General features: G+C 38.7%; 1 long non-coding RNA gene across 1 annotated transcript in view; it reads right to left on the bottom strand.

Annotated features, from left to right (window-relative positions):
- Window positions 1-21,569, bottom strand: part of LOC114479161 (uncharacterized) — a 66,332-nt gene that overhangs the window by 32,062 nt on the left and 12,701 nt on the right. The window contains exon 2 of the long non-coding RNA XR_003675960.1: window positions 10,315-10,432. This is a non-coding gene — a long non-coding RNA (uncharacterized LOC114479161). The remainder of the gene's footprint in view (window positions 1-10,314; window positions 10,433-21,569) is intronic.

Below are 21,569 nucleotides of genomic sequence, written 5' to 3'. Positions count from 1 at the left end.
AAATGATGGTAAACATGATATTTAATGTGTTTCCAAACCTAAAAGTCTGACAAGTGTCGATTTAAACTCAAAATGAAACACAAGCTAAAAAAATCTAATCAATTATCAGTGTAACAGACTTTAAGTTCATTGTTAGAACTGTTGAAAACACACATAAATCTTTTTTTAAACATAAATCTATATAACATGCATTTCACAGCATGCCTGGGAGACATTAAGTATTTATTTATTTTTCATCAGCTGTCCGCAACCCACCAGTTGAGAATCTCTGCTCTATACTATGTCAAACTTCAGAAAACAAGCAGTCTGTACAAACCAACTATTGTGATTCTGCACTATAATTTAAAAAATAATAACGATGATGATCTACTTGGGCAGAAGGGGCTGGATTTGATTTTAAAGCAGCACTTAAAAATATGTATATTTAGCTTAGCAGGCTGGGTGACGAAGTCGAAAACAATGTCGTCAGGAAGAAGAAAAGAGGAAGAAAGAAAGCGGCAGTGAGTCAAAGAATGACTGAAGGAGCGGGCCTGGAAGAAAAGAAGAGAAGAGGAGGAGAGTCTTCTTGGAAGGCTAAAAGGATTAGCCCTCTCATCTCAGCTGGAACACAATGTTTGTGTGTGTGTGTGTGTGTGTGTGTGTGTGTGTGTGTGCACCGTGTTTGTGTGCGTGTGTGTGAGATGTTTGCTCTGATATTGACAGTGCCTCGTCCTGATCCTATTACATGGCAATAAACATCAGCTACCAACATGGGGATTACTGTGGCGTGTGTGTGTGTGTGTGCGTGTGCGTGTGCGTGTGCGTGTGCGTGTGTGTGTGTGGATCTGGTTTATGGCTGGACTTTCTATGATCTTCACACACACAAACACATACATTGCACAGTACATCTGTATATATTTACCACAATACCCACATACGGTTTTTGTATTTTCATGGGAATATAGATTAGTGTTGCAAAAGGGTGGAATTTCCTGTTAAATTTCAATTTTGGCAATATTCAAACAGAGAAATTAGAAACTTTTCATGGGAAATATTTATTGGAATTGACGGTAAATTTGGAGTAATTTTAAAGCACGGTATCATATCCAAACATAAATATTAGTATCCATGCAAATTATTGCAATCAAAAATCGCGTAACATTTAAATAGATTTACTTGTAAGTAGAACTTTTTTCACGTCTTGGGAGCATCATGATTTTTAGGACGTGCAGAAACTAATACGACCCAAAACGTCAAGAACATAACCTGTATACTATAGGGATATAACAATACACTCAACTCCCGATACGATTCTCTCACGATTTATTTTACAAAATGGGACTTTATACAAATAATGACTGAAAAATATTCCTTTATTTTTCTTGGGTTCAAAACTATAAAAAACTGTGCTGTTTTCCTTTTATTTTTCATTGTTAAAAACAATACAATTTAACTAAAAATAAATCTTGAATGAAATAAATAAAGGAATAATACAAATGAAGAAGAAGCCTATTAATTTAAATTCTGGTTCTATAGTAAACAATGCAAAACTGCATAATAGTTCTTTTTCTTTTTAAAAGTGCAACTGAAAATGTATTTTGTGCTTTAACAATTGGACTTGAAAAAAAAAAAAAAAAAATCATTGCACTGTATTTAGGTCAGATATTTGTTTGGACCAGCAGAGGGCGCTGGTAACCCAGTGGTCGGTTGGCATGCAGATATCTTGCAGTGAAGAAGAGATGCTATGCTATCAGACAGAGCTAATAGTGACTTAGGAATCATTTATAAATATGTTTAAGAGTAGAAGGCGGCCAGAAAGAAAGTAGTAGCAGATTCCGCCCGCCGCCAACACTTCTGGATAGCGCCCTCTGGTGTTTAAAAAAAGTACTGCGATTCAATTTTCACAGTATCGATTTGAACAGTGATACCTATGAATCGATTTTTAACTGCCTTACGATTAATCGTTACATCCCTAGTATACTATATTGTAATTTTCATTGTGATCTATTGTTCCATCTTCTTCTTGTACTAATCTGTAATGTGATTTATGGTATGATTATTTTTGTCTTATTGCTAAATTTGTTTTTTTACTTGATCAACTATAGGGGCTAAGGTGCAAATTAGCATTTTTTTTTTAACATCTATTGTTGCTCAAATAAACATTAATTTCTGTGCACTGTCTCTATCAAATAAACAATAAATAAATACAAATAATTTCAACTCAATACCTTCATTTATATTCAAAAAATGTTCTTAGTTAAAATAAATGATTGAAGATCAATTATTTCACCCCTTATTTTAAAAATTAATTAAAATGACACAACCCTCCTCTAAAAACAACAAACTGTTTAAAACTATAGCCTCTTTCTGTTCTCCTGTATAACTTCAATTCTGTAATTTCTCGTTAATTCCCAACAATTCCCATTTATTCCCATGGAAAGCGTCCAACTTTGAAAATTTGCTGAATTTTGCAACCCAAATCTAGATACAGGGGAAATTAGGAATTGTATTTAATAAATACTTTACATTTTTAACTTAACATTTTGGTGAATTACTGTCTAAAAACCACTTGCTATGCGAGGTACACATTGCATAAAATTAATTACAATAAAGAAGTTCAACTCTTCTCTCTGAGGTAGTTTGTACATTTAGTGATTCTGACCAAATAACTATCAGACTGTTCAGTACGAGTGCGTGATGACTTCTGGTGTCAAAGTTCTGGTGTCTTGTATCTGAAAGTTTGTTAATTTTCTTTCTTATTTATTTACGGTATTTCATCATTATTTCAGCACTTGCAACAGCACAATAAATGTATTTCTATTAGGTAACTTTTTCCTCCTGTTCCACATCGTGGTCCTGAAGCCGTTGTGTTGGGGCGGAGTCAAAGGTGGCGTTACTCCAAGAAACAAGGTGACTGTATTAATCATTTGACAATAATTAATACATATGTATAAAAAAGATGTTTCAACATGTGGCTGCTAAAGACGCCATTATGGCCATATTGACAACTTATAATAAAGACTTTATGAATACATTTAAGACCTTTTTGAGGTTTTCATATTCTAATTCTTCTGACATATCCGTGTAACGAATAGGTAATAGGGTTTTCCTTTGCAGAAAATCATGGTCAGCAAACCACTGCAGTCTCTTCCTCTTCCTCGTGTGCTTATTGGAGCCAACAGTCCTCAAAAAGAGGTAAACACTACAGTGGTTACACTAAAGCATTAAAAAAAAAAAGCTTCATGTGTGGAGAATTTAAGGTCAGACACGATGACAAGTTGTGGACCACCCGTCCTTCAGATCTGCTCTCCACGACAAACAAAAGCTCAACTAAAGGACAAAAGCTACTCCACATAAAACACAACAAGCATCAAACTCACACTAAAAAACGGACAAACGTCCCCTCACCACCAAACCTTTCATTGTGGTTCATAGGAACCAGCATTGGCCACAATAATGTAATACTTTGCCGCCTTCGTCTAATAGTAACGAGCCGTTAAACCAGTTCATCGCCTCCATCCCTCCCACATCCAACCCCAGTCCCTCCCATCACCTTTCATTCTTCTAGAAAATCTAAAAGCCTGACATGTAAATGGGGCTTATTAAATCCTATTAGGCCGTCTGTCACAAGCCAGCAGTGAGAGGGAGGGGTGGGACGGGTGAAGCAGACGGAGCGAAGGAGAGCCACAATTAGAGAAAAAGGAGAAGCAGAGGCCTGAGGAGAGGGGAAAAAAGCAGGTTTAAGGAAGGAAAAGGGAATAACATAGGCCTGCATATGTCAGCTGGACATGAAAATGGGTGCACGGTGCAGAGAAATCCACTTTTGGAGCACTTTGTTACTGCAAGAATGTGAAAGATTTAAAATGTCCATACTGTGTTTCCATTACCCTAAATAGCTCAATAAAAACTGGTAATGGAAAACACCTGAATTTTGAAAAAAACACTCAAATTTCGCTATTAAAAGTTTTTACGCTTTCAAAAGGAGGAATTTCAGACGTTTCGATATTGAAATGTGTGGCAAAAACACAATGGAAACCCTTTTTTCTGCAAATACACGTCACAGAGCCTGAAGTACATGGTCACATGACGTGAGGTACCTGGTCACATGACCACTTCTCTCTGAGAAAACATGGCGCGGTACGTGCAAACACTAACAGAAGAGGAGAGCGGGACATTTCTTAGCTTTGTAATTTAAAATTTTTACTGCCACATTAGACATGAAACAATAAAGGAATGCGTGAGTGTCATAAGGAAGTTCTGAGCGTCCGTTTTTCTGGAGCGAAGTCTCGCGGCATGAGATTTCACGGGAGTTAAAAGGCTCCTCCCCAAAACAACGTCCAATGGAAACACGTTCAAAGCTCAATTATACTTTGTTGACATTTACAAAATCTGTCTCTAATGGAAACCTAGCTTCTGTCTAGTGAAGTTTAAACCATACAAGCTCTCGGCTGCTCCTCCTTTTCGCGGCTCTCGTCTCGTCACACGTGAACAAAACACATCATTCGACCTGAATTTGCTCTGAGCGGCGTATTACAACTTCCTGTGCCTCTCCTCCCTTTCTATTGCCCGTCCCCTCTTTGATTTTCCTGTTCAATGATGAGACACAGAGGAAGGAGCACATGCCTTTCTCCTGGCTGTCAATTATCCCACTGTCCGTCTCTCCGTCCAGCTTAATTGGCGTTTGGGAGACGCGCGTGCCGTCCCAGCGGGCCGGGCCAGGACAATGGAGGCCCATATAGCTGACCGGCCCTCGGCTCAGCCCAAATTGAATTGGAAATCTTCCATCTTCTCTTTAGCATAACAAAGGGCATGCAGGGTTTTTAGACAAAGGGCCCGATTTAATGGAGAAAATCAATCTCTGGGAAGGAGCGGCGGCATTGTCTCCCATCAGCTGTACAGGTGTGTCTCGCCCACGCCAGCCTTAATCAGGGGTGGCAGGGGAGAGAGATCTGGAAGCGACGTCTCTGTCACGGCGATGCTGAATTTACAGTTCAGAGGCAGGAAGAGGAGGAATTTACAACATCTACGACTACTGACGGACACAGAAAAGCTTCAGGGTTACATTATCCTACACAAAAACGTCCTTACAGTAACAAATCTAACCTCTATTTTCAATTCTAGAGACTTTATATTAATGCAATGCATGGAACTTTTCCTTGAATCAGTAAAAACTGAACCATAGCACAGAGCTTTTCTTAATTTGGGTTAAGATTATTATTATACATGTGACATGCATAAAAACTGCAATGAAAGACGGTCCTTAACATAAAAAAAAAAAAACACTTTCTGTGCTGCGGCTGCTTCATATTTCTTCCAAATGCCGTCATTTCAGGTGAGGAAAAAGATAATTATCTGACAAATGACAAAAAAAAACTACATAATATCATTGTCGGCACGTAGAAACAATCAAACAATAAATTTTAGTTTGGAACAGCTCGTTTACAGAAAGTAAAACTCACACTAAAAATTAAAAAAAAAGGTTTAAAGGAGAGAAATTATGATATTTACAGAGGTGCTCAGTTACAGGGTAAACCATATCACACTTGTGATGAATCTGACATGTTTTGGTTAGCTTAGCATGTAGCGGCACTGGCTGAAGATGGCTAAAGAGGGAACGATCTTGTCCAATTTAAATTGTCTGTCCAGGTTGATGATACAAAGATTATTCATATAATTTAACTTAATTTACATAACTATCTATACTTCCAACCACCAACATCAGGTAACAACGTTATCAGGTCTATCGTCCAAGGTAGTCTACTCTGCCTAAAATTACAAAATAATCTATTTTTTAAATGATGAATCGATTAATCCCTGAAGAGAACTCGCAACTTTCGCAGTTTTTATGCTGTTTTATTTGATTTCATAACTTACAGAATGAAGTTGCTCAAAATGAATAAACAGAATATTCTAACCAAATAATTTTCCAAGACCCACATGTCTTGGAAAACACCAATATTTTTTACGGGCTTGTCCAGCTACAAAAAGTGGAAAAGAGTTCCCATTTCTACTGTTATTCTTAGATCTACAAAATAAAACGTCTGTTTTGATATGTTAAAAATTCTAATTACGGTTTACAATTAAACTGACCAACCATATTTACACGCATCTCTGCATTAACTTAAAGGAAAAAGTCTTTTGCCAATGAAAATGGTAAACCTGGCCTGTTGTCTCCTACTTCAAATAAATCCTCTAGTCGAGCTGCTGCTGCTGCTGCTGCTGCACAAAAATGCTGCGATGAAATGCTATTAGCCTTTCTTTAGTTCCGCGTGTAACGATCTCACACTTTCACTCGCCGTATTTGATGTTTTCTACAAACTTTGATTTTTACCTCTTGTTTTGCCACAGCTTTCGGTAACCCTGGCAACACTTTGATAGCGGAAGTAAGGGCAGTGATGCATTAAGAAAAACAATCCGGTCTCCGGTTAACACAACGTAAACGTTGCATCGACTCATTTTAAAAGTCGGGGTTAATCTACGAATTATTTCAGGCTTCGTTCAAACTACAGGAAATGCTTTTATTATAACCTAGAAGCACCTGACTCATATGGTTATGCTGCGCTATGTGAGAAAAACACCAATTATCATTAATATTATTATTATTATGCATGCTGGTATAATAAAGATGTTTCATTTTGCAGTTTCTGAAAGAGGTTTTAAATTCTGGCATGGCTTGTCTCTCTTCTCCTGTCGTCTGTCAGCGTCTCTCAGCCTGTGCGTCAGTGATGTTAAGGAGTAGTTTCTCAGGTCTGGGTGTTTTTGATAAGGTGAGTGTTTGTGTTTATCTGTGCGCTCCCAGCTCTGTGTATTTCCATGAGAATGGTTTAAGCCCTCTGCTAATCCTACTGTGTCTCTGCTATAATAAAAATGTCTTCATTCAGGCACGCTGCGGCGTAGAGGGGACGGGGACGCACAGGCGCAGCAAACGGATCGTCTCCTCAAGGATGAACACGCTACCTCCATGTGACCCAGAGCTACGGCTATAGCTAACAAACAGATGACACCTGATAAAGTGATGCTTTGAGAACTTTATAAACGTTTCTGATGCAAAAAGTTGCTGCTTTTTGTGTCTCTTTGTTAAATATTTTTGTTTAAATGTTGATTTTCTGTTTTCGTTTGTTTGTGCTTACTGTTTTTCTCTCATCTTTAAAGCTGCTGGAGAAAATATAGGCCTCGTAGATCAGTAAATGAAAGATAGTTTGCTCAAAAACCCATCAAAAGAACAATTTCATGCATTGGATTGTGGGATATGGAGTCCTGTATGCATGGAAGTGTTTTTACTTCATTCTTACTGTGATTTCTTGTATTTCTTCACCAGTGATTCACTTGTTAGAATTTTTCCCACTATTACCCATGATATTGAATTCAGATCTTTACGTATAAGCTCCAGAATAAACATCCACAATTGGTTTTGCTGCAACTTTCAGTGAAAACACCAGAACTGTGATGGAAAATCACTTTGGCAGAGATTTTGGGGGCAAACATAATAAATCACAGCGAGAATTAAGTAAAAACACTTCAATGCATTTGTCTATGGGACTCCACATCCCACAATGCAATGCACCAAACCTTTCAAACAACGTTAATAGAGTGTTTAGTGGAGATCAAAACAAACGTTCAAGCAGTAATTTCAACCTTTCACATCTTTTTTTCGGCTAAATTATCTTTGATTTATTGATTATTGAGGCTGACACTATGTCTTTAAGAGGCTTTGCCTTTTGCTACTTGTAAATAATCTGTTCTTATTCTGTGTTGCCTGCTTAATTAAAGGTCTAATGAAATTTAAAATTGCCTGTTGGTCAAGATTTACCAGCATTAGAAGCGTATCGGGCAAACCTAACGGCAAACCTGCAGAGCAGACTGGAAAACGTCATGATTTCTCTTGCTGAATGACTTGCAACAAATGCAGCAAACGCCACCTCTGAATCAGCGTATGAGCAACTCTTGTGTCCTTATCTTAATTCTTTCTCTCACCCCCCTCCCCCAGTCTCCCCTGGGACCCTAGGGTCACCCAGAGTCTCCTCACACACAAAGCAGTCCATTAAAAAACCTTTAGCAGCGCTCTTTTCTCCCTCTTGTTTTTGCAGAGATGAGGAACGAATTCAGGCTAAAGGTTGGAGCGTGTGTGCGACTGTGCATGAATACACCCTTGAGAGTGTGTGTGTGTGTGTGTGTGTGTGTGTGCTGCAGCATGTAAGGTTAGGTTCAGGCCTTTGGGTCTTTTTGCCATGTCGACAGGAATTAAATATAGAAAAGAGGATAAATGCTTCTAATCCAATATAATCTCAAATAGTCTAATACTGATTAATAGTCTGTAGCATCTTCAGGTGTCAATGGGTTCAAGTCAAAGCAGAAAAATGATGGAGACTAAATATGACGAACGCTATCAAACTTTCTTTACATAAAAAAAATTTCCTGGATCTCAACAGTCATCATAAACTATTCATAATTCATAATTAGAGTGTTCAACACTCAGATTTTCCGGGTTTAATCGTTTCCGTTTCATCATCTTTCCCTGTATACATGACTTTTCTGACAATTAAACTTCCTGAAATTGCACCAAGCATGCTAAATAGCGCTAACAGAATGAACGACTGTTAGTAATTTTACATTTTACACGCTTCAGATGGTTTACACGCTACATTAGCCACGCTGCTAGCCCCTCAGTCACATCTTTAACAAGAAAAATACAGTGGAAATGTGGTCATGTGGTCCTAAAACATTACATTACAAACCTTTAATTACCGCCAACTGATGAAACACCCTCACGTTTTGCATTAAACTGTGCACAGCCATGTCACCAGGTAAAATGATCACCAGTTCAGCTCGTACACCAACAGCTAAATCTGTACCAGAGCCTTTTTTGGATTTGAATGAAATCATAATAATCAGAATCACTTTGTTGTCATGTTCAGCCACAGGATAACATGATCACTAATCGATCCATTACAAATAACCAAAAAAGTTTAAACAGGATGATGTGCACATTTGGACATATTGGTCTGTTTGTCCCACTTTCTAGACATTCACTCATTCATTCTCAAGTAAAACAGTGTGTAAATGTGCAATATTGTTCCAAAAGACGCATGTCAGGCATTTCCATATCATGTCGGGGCCTGATTTTAAATAAAGAGAAAGAAAAATATGTGTTTTACTTAAATCAGAACATCGTACATCAGAATTCCTGCCAGAAAAACCAGGACAAGTAATAATTTCACTCTCATTAATCAGCTCTTATATAGGCTTTACTTGCTCATGCTTTGGACCTTTTTCTCCTTCACACACATGAAAGGACACATTAATTAACAAGGACTCTTTGAGGCACTAATGGGTCTATTTAGTGTCACTCAAAGGTTTGTCAGCTTTGAGCTCTTTACTCTGTTTCTTGTGTCAAAGATGCTGAATATTACAGCGATTCATTACCTTCTTTCTGACATGACGGCAACGTTTCAGAAGGTTCTCACTGTCCTTCTAAAGTTTCAAAAGAAAAGTCCTCCTTCTTCTAAAGCAGGAAACTCTAAAGCAGGATTCTCGGCGTGCCAACTGAGAATCGATACGGCAAATAATCAAGGTCATCAAAGTCTCCATCTGAAGCTTCAAGACTTTCTATAAGGCCAACCTCTCTCTGAAGGGGAATGACACTATTCAACAGAGCAGGAAACACGTGAAGGCCACAGTTAGCCATTGCACTTTCCTCTGTTTGAAGAAGATGAAGACATCCGCAGGGAGCAAGGTGGTATGGCAAACCTCTTCAACACCTTTGATGCTCAAACGGCAGCAGAAGATCAGAGAAGGGCAGACGGAGAAAGGGAACGAGCGATGAGATATTGAGTGCAGAGAAAATGGGGGCTGCAGATGGAGATGCGGCGCAATAACATTCACGTCTACCGTGTCTTTCTCCTCCTGTGTTAAGTGCACCACTGCTGGTGGACGCAAACGTAGTGCATTTAGTTTGGGCTTGGGGAACACAAACACATGAAAGCCCCTGTAATAGCTAGGCTCACCTGCGTGTGCGCGTTTCATAGCACGACAAGCAGATTGTCTGGCCAACATGTTTGTGTTCTGTCCTGAAGCCAAATGGAAAATGACACCCTGGCTTTGCTTCTGACACGCACACACACACAAATCTGCTTCCACAGGCACGTGGGGGAGCAGATTCTTTCTCGCATTGAACTAAAAGCTTTGTAATAAGACATACAGGTTAATATGTGCACGGTTCCAGTGAGGCGTGGGACCATGAGATCAAACGTCATCAGCTAATTCTCTTCTATAGTTGTTGCTACGTCATGTGTAACCGTACACAGCAGAAAGTCGTCAGAAAATGGTGAAACCAACCTTTGCCGCGACGTTCTGCGATTTCTTCATTTCTTTGCATCATTGATGGAAGGAAAAGATGACGGAGAACAACACAGCCAAGCTTCTGCTACCTTTCTCCACTCCTCATGGTCAGAACCTGAGAAAAGCAGAAGCAAGTTTTGAAAACACAAGCTGTGCCTCTTTAATTTGGATCTGACAAGAAACAGAAACATTTTTTTTGCACATATAACTCTGTATACAAAACAGGCATCAACAACTCAGTTTGGTGAGCACTGATTTCAAGTTAAGGTTTTTGTGCTTATTTGAATATATTTTAACTACTTTTTTTTATCAATATATGTTTTATAACAATATAGCTTTATTTTAAAGCAGTTTTTGCCATTGTAACAGTTTTATAAGACGCTGCTTTTGCTTACTTCTCTAACATTAACCTTTATATCAATACGTTTTGATTTACAACCTTAAACCTAAACTTGCAGACACACATTATAATTATACTATTGTCATACTTTTTGAAGGTCTTGAAGTTGAGACCAGAACTGATCTGCTATTCTTCAACGTCATTAAGTAATAATAATAGTCAGAAATTCGTCTGAACACTTACTTTAGGCCTCATTCACCTGACAAATAACACCTGCTTTTCAGATATTCATTATTCATGTATTTAAGTGGCTTTTAAATACATACAATCATCGATTTTTTGGCAAGAATTTAGATCTCGACTCCCAATTGTCTTGATACATTCTGGTATTCTACAACTTCTACAACGCTACGTTATTAAGAGTCTGCCTTTGCGAGAGCGTTTTAAAAAACACACACACATCATAGTTTAATAAGACCTCGTCCACACCCGCGGTTTGCGGTGAGATGAGAGATGGATGGGTAAATATTGAGCTGTGGCAAAGTACACAATGCCCTGGTGACCAGATGGCTGTGGACAGACACACACACACACACGACTGCATTGTTCACATGTCAAAAGGAGGAGGCAGATTGTGTAGCAATAGTACAAGTAGTTAAAAAAACTCAGGAGCTTCAGGTGGAGAAAACACAGCAGCTCTTTCACTGAGTCTGTTTCAGCACCAAGGCCAGCGCCATCCGCTTTCTGCTGCTTCAGTTACAGATGCTGCTATTGAATACTGAGTAGATCAAAACTCAAAACTGTATGTTTACAATCATCCATCACAGGCTGTAAAAAAAAAAAAAAAAAAAACTAACTTCTGTAATATTTGAATGTTTTCTATTCTCTCGTGATGATTACATTCGCAGATTCTTGATCTTTAAACATAAAGATGTAAAGAAAATAGCATGTCGTAGCTCCAAATATGAAAACCCAGTTTGTTCAGTCGGAAAAGGAAATGTTACACACACACACACACACACACACACGCACACACGCACGCACGCACCCCACTCCTAGGGCTGTAGAGTGAACAGAGTAATAGACACATGATTACAGAGCAAATGACCCTGTGCTTGGCCTCCATCAGCCTGCGGAGCTCCTTTCACACCTTTGCTCAACCCTCACCTCTCATCTCATCTCTGCAGCTTGACTCGACTGAAAGATCAAAAACCCCACGGTCACGCTGCGCTGCTGCTGTGAGTATCCACGTATCTGATGTATCTGATGCATGTTGGGAAAAGAGACCACAACCAGCTCAGGTCTGAAAACTGATAAAACTGAATATCTACATGGGCAACTGGTGGCCATCTGCCTGATTTTGTGCAGCTCGCAAAGAAATTGCACTAAATAACTACAAAACTCACAGCAAAATAGCTAAACTGAGAACAAGAACACCCAAAAGACAACTATAATATTCCAAATTACTACGAAAACACACAAGATGATTACGAAAATACGCAAAAACAACAACAAAAGTATGCACTAAAAAAAATACTAAATGAGAATAAAATGACAATGAATGATGCAAAACAGAGAAAACAAGAGATATTGGCAGTTCCCTTTAGTTATATTTTTTTTATTTTTAAATCACAAAAAATGCGCAATTCAGATCCAATCCAGATGAATCTGTGAGGTAATTGGGGAACCAGCCTGACATAACTTAGTCAAATTTGATAAGGATCAGGTAATTACGAAGCGAGATATACATTTTTGAAATTTCACCATTTTCAACCCATTTCTGAATCAATATATCGATCTAGATCACCTCCAAAATGTAATCTTCCATGGGGTACGGTCTTTGTCTTTGGTTAAAAGTTTATCAAAATCATTTACACAGTTTTGACGTACTCCTGCTAACAGACAAACAAACAAACAGCGGTGAACATACAGTATCATCTCCTTGTCAGAGTTAAAAATCAACTCCTCGACCATAAAAAACAACCTCAATTAATCCAATAAAAACAAACGAAGAATCGTAGAGTCATTTTTCCCATACAAGATGTTCTTGCTCAGATCACGTTAACAGGTGGTAATGGTTACATTTTATTAAAAAATGTAACTGTTTAGAACATTTTTTTTATTTTGAAAATCCTGTTGTGCTTCAGTTCACCTTTCCTCGCTGTGTGTGGAAGCCACTCAGGTGCAGTGTATGATCCAGGCTGATCAGTGATTGTTAGTGTGTAGAAACGTGAAGCCAAAGCAGATTGTGTTGCATTTAGCACACACGTGCACACTCGTGCACACCCGTAATTACCATGCGTGGCGTCTCTGCATTGGAGGCCTAACCTGTATAATAGGTGTCACATTAGCAAGACAACAAATCAAACCGTCCTTCATTTCCCAGGCCTCTCCTCTGCAGCACAGCTGTAGGCTGCTCTTTGTTGTCTGGGGAGTTTCTAATTAATATGATAAATAAGATGCTGGGTTCGACTCCCTGTTGCTTTTTAATTGAAGGAAACATTGAATGGCACAGATTAAAGAGGAAAAACGCTCGTGTGTGCGTTAGGCAGTGTGTTGTTTATCTTATTCTTGTGGTGATTTCCTGTTTTTTGTCCTTCAACCCAGCTCAGATCGGCAGGATTTCAGACACAGGATTGGACTTTTTGTTTAAGACTCACGTCAAAAAATGTATGAGAGTGGGTTCAACGGAAGCAAAATCATTTGAGAACGCCATCATTCCACATCTCACATATTGAAAAAAGCTGCGTAAAAACACGGCTATAATATTTGGACCCACAGAACCTCTCACTGTCATCACATTTTAACTAAACACAAACTTCTCACTTTGAGCATCTGATTTAGGGAAGAGGATTAGGGCCGGAAAAAAACACACTAACCAAAAAAAGCGGGGAAAACTCAAGACTAAAACAATCAAAACAACAAACGCCAAAAGAAAACGGATAAAGAAGAAAAAATCAAGATGAAAAAAAAAAATCAGGACTTCAAAAAGCTGATTTTTTTTTTGTTTTTTGTTTTAAATGGTCAGACAAAAGAAAATGTAAAATGTGTTCTACAATTTAGATTTTTTTTCCCCCCTCCCACTCGTGGCCACTTGTTTTTTCCAGCTACACAAATCCTCTTCTGATACGTAGATATGCAGTCATTCTAAACGTCACTAAACTAGCCACTGTCAAACTACACAAAACCTCCAACACTAATAAAAGGCTAATATGGAGCTGTTTAAACAGAAATAATCAAGAATATCTCGCCATGGGCTACAGAAAACACTACTAGCAGTCTCACTATTATAACAGAACATTCATTTTCATCAATTTATGGGAAAAAAAAACTCAACAAACTAAAGAAAAAAATCCTAATAATTTCATCAAAAAGTTCAAATATGAAGGAAAATCAACATTTATTCTAATTAGCTTTTAAAACGGAAACCCCCAAAAATGGATCATTGAGCCAATAATGGGTCCCGACCTACAAGTTGGGAAAATCAGTTTTACCGAGCGGCTCGTCCCCCATTACAAACTTTTATCCTACAGAAACCAGGAAACCCGTTAATCAGAAATATTAGAGCAGGTGACTGTGTTGGCTTTCCTCTAAAGACTGGAATTCAAGTCCAGTTATTAATGTAATTTAATCTATAATAATTACCGTTTTAAATGCTATGAAATTGATCTTTGATCCAAGAGAGAAAATGTATCTTGCAACTGCATTCGCATTGTTCAGTTTCTACATTTCAAACTTGGAACACAACCTGAACTGAGAAATGTTCACATTTATTCAGTAAAAGAGTTACTCTGTAACTGTTTAGCAGCTGATTCTGTGAAACTCTGACTAAGAAACTGCACGAGCTCCATGTTTAGAACTTTACTTTTTGCAGCAGCAGCAGCAGTGTGCACGTCCTCTGAGCCAGACGATGCACCACCTACAGAAAAAGCACAAATATCGAATATCTGACAGCTTTGCCTGAAGCGTCAATGTATCACCAACCCACTTTTTCCTCTACATACATGGATCTCTCTCATCCTCAACTAATCCTGCTTCATCTAAATGGGCGCAAACAGCCCGGAGGGGAGAAAGCGCTGTTGTTTCGGAGCCGTCTAATCCTTCTCTCCATCATTCTCATCTCCTTATGTCTGACAAGGCTCCTCGGCATCAGCGCAGATCAGCAGAAACCGCGAGAAACAAACAAAAACGCGAAGAATGGTGAAACAACCACAGCCATCCAAAGAAGATTTAACTCCGTTTTCTCCAGGCCTGCTTTAGCGTCGGGTGTCAAGTCTCAACAACTAAGAAAATCCTGGCTGGACAGTCGAAACCAAACTCTGTGTCTCTGTGAAATTAGAGCGTGGATTTCCACATGGAAATTCCTCTTCCTGGCACGGCTGGTGAGGAAACGGAGAGAAAGAGATGGGAAGCCGAGCAGATGAAGAGAGATTACTGGTCGGAGAGAGAGAAGTGAGGGGGAAACTGGAAGAAGAGTTGGGATGAAGAGGATTATGGAGAAGATGGAGGGAAAAAGAAGTGGTGGAGCCTCGGTGAGGTGACGAAAAGACGAGTGAGATCCAAAATAGGAAAAAAAAAACAGGAAGATGTGCGTGTGAGAAGAAAGAAAGAATCATGGTGAAATAATCTGGTGTTAAGTATTGAAAACAAGGAGAGAGGGAATAAAAGAGAAACAACAGGAGGTCACATCTGAAACGATCATCTGTTGAGCAGCTCTTCCTTACTTTATAACAAAGATTTCTTGACCTTTCAACATCTACAGTACATTAAATCTGCTGTTTTAGGGACTCAGCTTTTCCCTGATTGAGGAAAACACATGGAAAAAGCAATCTGAACCTTTTTTTTTTCTATATTCAAAATCAGGCCACAATAATATGACAGAAATGCATGTTTTGGGACAAAATCATTATGCAATTACATGCGAGTTTTCCCCGGATGACGTAATGTCTACCAAGGGTACTTTATGTCAAATTTCGCTCATATTCTTGTTCGAAATCTCACACTGTGCAGGATTTTGTGCAAAATTAAATGGAAATATCTCCATGACACAGACTAAATGTGTTGGGACCAAATCACACATTTCCAGGTATTTTTCCCATAAAACAGTCGTCTGCGTGTCTAGCTAAAGGACATTCTTGTGACGTAATCTCCACCGTAATTCATCTGTAGTATATAAATGTAAAATTAATACCAATGGTTGACTCTATTATCCATATTTAGAATAGAATTTCAACCAGGTTTGCACCTCCTGGAAGGGACATTCCACATATAGCTTATAACGTCGGCTGCATTCAATACATAGCCAAGTTAAAAATTCTGAATTCCGTTCAGAATAATCGTGTTGAATTATCGCCCAAACATGGCTGACTGAGTCAATAAAAACAATAATGTGTGTGTGATTTGTCGGAAAATCCAGAGTAACGAGGTGCCTTGAACGCAGCATTTCTACTCCGCACATTTGCACGCCCACATCCTACACAGTTCCACTCTGAGTTCAAAACGGGCATCGACCTGGGGAACAGCTTTAATAAGCTCTACCACACTCAACACAGGGAAAACGTCTCCAAAAATACAACAATAGTAACTAAAATCTTTTCGATTTCCTTGACAGTATTATCGCTCAGATTGGACACTTTTTGTGGCACATGCTACGATAAAACTTGCCCATCTATAATTTAGCTCATGCATGGGAAATCTAATTTATTAAAAAATGATTTGTAAAGCAAAATCACAAGTAATTTCTCTCTATGTTTTCAGCACAGTTCTTTAACTCAAAGGTGGAGAAAAACTAATGAAGAAACTTGTGTGAAATGTCACACTCCGTACTATACAATACAAGTTCAATGAATATATACTGACTACTATATACTATAAGTATGATTAGGATGATTACTGATGATGAGCGTTCCCACTTACGTAGGTATACTCCAAGTTTCCCAAGATGCATTTGGAACCAACAACGACAAAAACCTGAAGCACACTGAAGCTAAATATCTCCATTTATTCTCCACCTTTTGTACTCGAGTACAATTTCAATCAAGTACCAGTACTTCTACATGAGTAGGATGTATCAGTAGTCTTTACAGCTCTGGTAGTACATTAGTATGACATTTGGAACACGGCCATGATGAAGTAGAGAAAGCGGGAAAAAAAAATAAATAAATAGATTGAATGAAAGGAGAAGAGGAAACGTGAGGTGGAACAGGAGGATGTAAAAGTGTAAGGAGGAGGTTTGGAAGACATAAAAAGACGGAGTGAGTATACGTATAAGCAGACACATGCACACCAACACAGTTGCCACTTTGCCACAGCAGCATTTAAAGCTGTAATGACAGGCCACGCAGTGATAAGAGACTGTGAGTGAAGAGGCCACTATAGCTGCTCTCCTCTCCCCGCTAACAACTGTAATTATCCAAACTCTACACTCACTACTATTGATCTCCCCCTCCCGGACTCCCCCAGCCTGAGCGTGCAGTGTGTGTGTGTGTGTCCCTCTCTCCCACTGACGGGGTGACAGCTGAGTGCGTCTCTCTCAGTGCGAGAGTTGTTCACACCTGCAGCTGGAGCTGTGGAGAGCGCCGACGAGGACCTGGGCAAATACGTGACGATGGCAGAACACAAATATTGGTGCAGCTTCGGCCTTCCCCTCACAGGGTGTGTTAAGTGTGTGTGTGTGTGCGTGTGCGCGCACTCATGTCCCTCACACCTGGTGTGGAAAATGGGACATGTTGTTGACAACAGATGCACAGTTTTGTGTGCCTGCGTGTGTGTGTGTGTGTGTGTGTTCATCCTCATTTTATCAACATTTCTGAAACAAATGAATGAAAATTGCCCAAAATTCTATAGAATCTCACATATTTTCAGACCATAATCCAATACTACATGTTTTTGAGTTGCTTATTGGTGATTTATTTAGTCTAAGGCAGTGGTTCTCAAACTTCATTGGCTCAGATACCCCCTTCCTCTTTCTCTTTTCAATCCAAGTACCCCCTTTGTACTATTAAAAAACAATATCTATCTATAAAAGCAAAAAAAGTCCGTGTGTGGAGAGAATATCTCCCTGACACGGTATGATTTCGACCTGAAACTTAGTCAACGGCTTCCAAATACCACAAGTGTGTGCATCCGTTATTTAGGAGTAATGTGGTGTTGCAAAACGTTCAAAACGTTCATTTTAACATTACGACACTCTCGGTTAGAGCGCTACTTCCGCTTCCGGGTTCATGTCGTCACTGTGTCACAGTTTGTTTGGGTTTAAAAAGAAGGCAATATTAAAAATTAATATTAAAAACGTTTTTGTACCGCTAAAAGTGATTTAAGTTAATATTTCATGGTTATTTAAAATTACTCTTGTGATCCCAAACTTCTTTTAAATCGCGAGTCAACAATATTTATACAAAAAGGCTCCAAAAACACACAAAATCACTCCAAAAAACATACATAGAAAAATACACCAAACAACAACAAAAATATGAAAATGACTAAAAATACACAAAAATTAAATATTTATACAAAAATAACATGAAATGCACAAAACTACATAAAAAAAAGATCCAGAATCACACTACTATAGCAACAAAAAACAATAATTATACAAAAAATGCACAAAAACACAACATAAAGATACAAAAATACACATAATGACTCCAAAAAACATACATTACAGAAAAATACACCAAACAAAAAAAATATAAAAGTGAGTTAAAAAAAAATTAAGTTTACGTTCTGAAACGGAGACACATTTTTGTTTCTTTTCGCTCTTTCTTTGAAATTGGGCCCCAACATGAAACAGAAACACATTTACACACTGTAAATTTTCACTTGGAAAATAGGCCATTTAACGTTGAAAAAGAGTTACAATCGCACAAATATCTCCAATTGCGACCATAATCCTGCTCGAAAACTCGTGCTACATGTTATGGTTCGAGTTGTAATCCTGCTGTCATGTGATTAAAAATGAATACCCAGTTTCATCTGAAGCGTGTTTTTAAAGTGCTGTCATTAATAAGCGGTTCAGATTATTATGAGTACATTCAAAAATGTGAAAAGCCTCTAGTACAAAGCCAAGTGTAGCTAATGGTGTATTGGCTGAACTGGTGAGCAGTTTACCTGGTGGAACGTCACAAATGCAGCATCCCCGGTTCACGATAATTAAAGGTTTCACAAATAAATATAATTATATTATTTAATGAATGTTATGGGACCATAGTACAAATTCCCATAGCGTTTTTTTCCTGTTAAATGGGTGGCTGAGGGTTAGCAGTGTGGCTAACGTTGCTTTTGCGATGTAATCTCGTGCGATTTCAGCGTAACCATCCCGTTTTTGGGAATAATCTGAAGCATATAAATAAAATGTGTTAAATTAATAAGAAAGTGTCTATTCGTACGGTTGCCATACGGACAACCTCCGGTGCTATTGGTACGTTTACCGAAGTACACGTACGTAGCGTCTTAGGTTATAACCCTATATCGCAACAATTTTTAGGGTTAGAATTAGGGTTACGGTTAGGTTTAGTCTTAGTCACGTGATCTAAACTGGCCAATGAGGGGCGCTGCGTACGGATAGAATGTCGGTATATTGATACGGCAACCGTACGGATATCCACTGCCAATTAATAAATATGGTTCAATCTACTAACCCTATTCATCATGTTTAGTATGATTTCAGGAAGTTTAATAGCGAGTAAAGTCATCTAAACAGGGAAAAATGACAAAACGGAAAGGAAATGAAAAAGTATAACAGAAAATTATGAAACTGAAAAATGTCATGAGGGGCGGGGGTAAAGAGCTGGTATGTAAGGTATGAGGGGGCTTCATGAACCTGGAGGAGTACTTTTCATCACAACGCTCTGCAGAGACTTTTAAACCAAACTATATCAAATTTTATCCATTTTCTGGATTCTATTCTGTGCTTTTCTTCAGGTTTTACCTCTAAAAAAACCCAACAGCCTTAATGCAACGCTAATACGTCTTTATTAGAGACGGTCACGTCGTCAGGAATGAAAATGTCACGGCTTCCACCAACGTGGACGCTAATCAGATGACCTGCGATTATAAAGGCGAGGTTGATAGTAGCTGACCACATATCCTGCAGCAGACGCAGAGATAAGGACACACACGCACTCGCACACACACACACACTCAGAGAAACAATGCCAGCCATCCAGTGGCCCTGCATCTTGCGTTGTCAACTCATGAGGACTGTCAGATAGCACAATCCAGCCGGGGGAAGGATTTACAGGTCGCGCCGAGACCTCGACACCCACACAAAGCCCATCCTTTGTCCCCCCCATCACCTGGCTCAGATTTATGACATCCAATTACAAACTGGGATGTTAACAGTATTCCCCATTAGCCTATCAAACTCTTTGTGGTTGTTCCTTCAAAAGGGTTATCTGGCCTTTCAGCAGGGGCATAACCAATTTATGGCCCCTCCCATGAAGACGGGAACAAAGACCTCCACGCTGCTGTTTTTTTGTTTTCCTGCACCGCTCCCTAAGACAGATAATTAACAGCGGAGGAGTTTCTGGTTAATTTGTGAGATAATTATCTAAATTAAAGCGCCTTTCGTCACATGGGTGCACTATCTCTCTTCCGTACTCGCACGCATTGCTTTAAATCTCTCGCCATCGCTTGACGAGGCCGGTCAGGCTATTGTGGCGACGAGGAGACAAAACCACTAATGACATGTTCGTCTTTGTTTTCCTCGGCTTTGTTTTTACTTCGGTGAACAAGGAAAGAAGAGGATGAGCGAGCACAGAGGGGGAAATACGTGAACACAGAAAAAAGAGGAGATAATAACGGATAAAATCAGTTTAGTTACAGACAATAACAGACACTATCATCTGAATAGCAGCACTCGCTTTTGGTTTGGGAGTCACATACAGACCTGTTCTGATCTCCCCCTCCTAGTGGCCTAAACCAGAAAAATATTCATCCAAGCATTTTTTTAATTTAATTTTATTTTTTAAAGCTGGAATTTCAAAAATTTCATGCCTTACCTTAAACAAATCTGTGTTTAAATGACTGCATACATTTTTTTAACAAGTTGTAAGTGTGGACTTGGAGCAAAGTCCTCCTGCGGGCCACATTTAGATGCGTTGGCGGGCTGTGTTTGGGCCTTGGACCTCAAGTTTGAAACGCTGATCCTGATCTATAAGTATATGAAATGACATGGCTGCAGAAAGATGGATTCACAGAAGAAAACTAAACTAAACTCATCATCAACACATATAAAGATAGAGATATCTAGTTAGAGAGACAGCGATATAGAGAGAAATGTAGTATATTATGATTTATATTTATGTATTGAAAGGACAGTGATTGTATAGGATACATCTTAACAGGTATATTATGAACATCATGTATTGTCATTGTGTAAAAACGTAGGTGTGTGATGTATTAACATGTGCAATAGGGCAAATAATTATTCATATACATGTGTTGATGCATCGACTCCATATTGTGACGTATATACAACATAACAAAATACCGTATATAGATTTACAATATGTCGTGATCTTTCTTTTGTGACGAGATTAAACATAATAAACACTGTTGCACGTTAGACACGTACGTAAAACAACGTATGAAGCAGTTTGTTAAATAAAGACGTTCCGCATAGTTTTTGTCGACCATATCGGTGACAACGACGAGACTATGACTAATTAAGAAAACAAATGTTAACAAAAAGTAATACTGTATATTGATATTTTCATCAACTAATAAAAACTAAACCATAATTGTGTCACTTTGGATGAAATCCAATCAGAATTCAGGTGATCTTACACATTGGTCACATCCATTCAAACATTAATACTGTCCCATATTAGGCTGATCAACTATAGATGCAACAGATTTAGTCGACTAAATATATACTATAACTGAAAAAGTTGAAATTTGGCGTCAAACT

Source organism: Gouania willdenowi, chromosome 2, assembly GCF_900634775.1.
Source record: "Gouania willdenowi chromosome 2, fGouWil2.1, whole genome shotgun sequence".
Classification (NCBI taxonomy): Eukaryota; Metazoa; Chordata; class Actinopteri; order Blenniiformes; family Gobiesocidae; genus Gouania; species Gouania willdenowi.
The sequence above is the reverse complement of the archived record's forward strand: the minus strand, read 5'-3'. Positions and strand labels throughout refer to the sequence as shown.